Genomic DNA, 2,589 nt, shown 5'->3' on the forward strand with positions numbered 1-2,589 from the left:
CAAACGGTGGTTTAGGGAGGACTCCACCAAACTCTCATTCTTGATGAGATGTCAAGGGGGCATGTTCAAGGTGTTGTTGATGTTGCTCAACACCTTGAAAAAGTAATCAAAAGCTTGTTCATTATCATGGTAGAGGTCTTCAATAGACTTTGGCCCTTGTTGTCGGTCTTGATCGATGGCATTACCAATGTAGGGATTAAAAATCCCTTCAAATTCGTCGTCCCAAAGACCACAAACTTCATTAAGTTGATCATTGAAAATCTCTTGATTTGATGGAGACAACTCTCCCAAATTCCTCTCTTGGCCAATAAGGCCATCCTATTCTTCTTTGATTGATTTTGATGAGCTTTGCAAGCTCTCCTTGTCACAATTCACTTGCTCTTTGAATAGAGCATCTTCAATTTTCTTCTTCCATTGGAGTTCCGATTTCTTCCTCTCATCCTTTCGGCTATAATGATCAATCATGAAACACGGTTCATGCAAACGAGGAGCTCTCATAGTCTTGTCAAGATTAAAGGTTATGCTTTCATCTCCCACTTCTAGAGTGAGCTAACCATGTTTCACATCAATCACCGCACCCGCGGTGTGTAGGAAAGGTCTTCCTAGAATGATTGAAATGTTGGAATCTTCCTCCATATCAACAATGACAAAGTCCACCGGGATGAAAAACTTCCCAATTCGCACGGGGACATCTTCCCATATCCCTAATGGTGTTTTCGTCGATCTATCGGCCATTTGGAGTGTGATGTTGGTGCATTTAAGCTCTCCCATCCCCAACCTTTTACTCACCGAGTACGGCATAACACTCACACTAGCCCCTAGATCACATAGGGCTTTGTTGATCGTTGTGTCGCCAATGGTACACGGTATTGAGAAGCTTCCCGGATCCTTTAGTTTTGGAGGTGAACTCCCTTGAAGTATTGCACTACTCACCTTAGTGAAGGCGATAGTCTCAAGTTTTCGGATTGACTTCTTCATTGTGAGGATATCTTTCATGTATTTCGCATAGGCCGGTACGTGATTTATTAATTCCGTGAAAGGAATTGAGACTTCCAAATTCTTCACAATTTCCATGAACTTTCCAAGTTGGTCATCAAACTTGGGCTTGGCTTAACGACTTGGAAAAGGAAGTCTAATCACAATGGGCTCCTTCTCCTTGACCTTGTCTTCATTTCTCTTTGAAATTTCTTCTTTTGATGATTCTCCATCTTTGGAGTTTTGCACAATTTCTTCCTTATCACTAGCTTCCACAACTTCATCCTCAACTTGCTTCTTCGGTGCTTTATACCTTGTACCACTTCTCAAGTGAATGGCACTAACCGTTTCATGTCTTGGGGGATTACTTTGAGGTGGTAATTGCCCCTTTTGTCTTTGTGAGCTTGAAGATGCTAGTTGAGTCAATTGTGTTTCCAACATCTTGGTGTGAGCTAGAATGTTGTTGATGGTGGTTTCCTTTGCTTGACTATCTTTTTGCATTTGAGTGAAAAATTCTTGTTGATTCTTTTGCATTTGGAGGACCGCTTTTTGGACATCAAAACCTTGATCATTTTGGTGATTGTATGGATTTTGATTTTGGTAACCTTGGTTTTGATTGTAAAAGGGTCTTTGATTTTGGTTTCTCATGGGTGGTGGAGTGTATGTTGTTTGAGGGTTTTGAACATTTTGGCTTTTGCATGAGAGATTTGGGTGAAACTTGGTGTTTTCATTGTAATAGTTGGAATAAGGGGTACCACTCTTGTATGCTTGGAAAGCATTCACTTGTTCATTTGTTCCCCTACATTCACTTTGGTCATGTCCCAAAGTTCCACAATTCTCACATATCCCACTTGGGATTGATGAGGATGCTGTCATGGCATTAACATGATGCTTTGGTGATTTTGAGACTTCTTCAAGTCTAGCCATAGCTTTTTCAAACTTCAAATTGATTGTGTCAATATGAGCACTAAGTTGAGCACCCAATTGAGTAACGGAGTCCACTTCATGCTTTCCTCCTCTAGTAGCCTTGCGAGGTCTACTATATTGTGAGTTATGGACCGCCATTTCCTCAATTTTGTTCCATGTTTGATTGTCATCAACTTCGGTGAACATTCCGTTTGATCCCATGTTGAGAATATTCCTTGAATCTTCGTATAAACCGTTCCAAAATTGTTGTACCAAAAACCATTCGCTAAGTCCATAGTGAGGACATGAGCGACAAACTCCCTTGAACCGCTCCCAAGCTTCATACAAAGATTCTTCATCCCTTTGCTTAAAACCCGTAATTTGAGCTCTTAGCATGTTAGTCTTTTCCGGTGGGTAGAATTTTTTGTAGAAAGCTAGAGCCAACTTCTTCCAAGAATCTATTTCGAGAGTGGCCTTGTCAAGACCCTTCAACCATTGTTTCGCGGTGCCGATTAGAGAAAAAGGAAATAAGACCCATCGAATTTGGTCTTGAGTCACACCGGTTTGAGAGATAGCATCACAATAGTCGCAAAAGGTTTCCATATGAGAATGAGGGCCTTCACTAGGCATCCTCCCAAATTGGCTCCTTTCGACTAATTGGATAAAGGCGGATTTGGCAATAAAATTTCCGGTTAGATGTTGTAGTGT

General features: G+C 41.1%; 1 non-coding gene across 1 annotated transcript; it reads left to right on the forward strand.

Annotated features, from left to right (window-relative positions):
• Nucleotides 1-2,170: 2,170 nt before the first annotated feature.
• On the forward strand, nt 2,171-2,277 carry LOC141624487 (small nucleolar RNA R71). Its single transcript, XR_012534294.1, has one exon. It is a non-coding gene; the product is annotated as a small nucleolar RNA R71 (small nucleolar RNA).
• The last annotated feature ends 312 nt before the right edge of the window (nt 2,278-2,589 follow it).

The sequence above is a fragment of the Silene latifolia genome, chromosome X (assembly GCF_048544455.1).
Source record: "Silene latifolia isolate original U9 population chromosome X, ASM4854445v1, whole genome shotgun sequence".
NCBI classification, from domain to species: Eukaryota; Viridiplantae; Streptophyta; class Magnoliopsida; order Caryophyllales; family Caryophyllaceae; genus Silene; species Silene latifolia.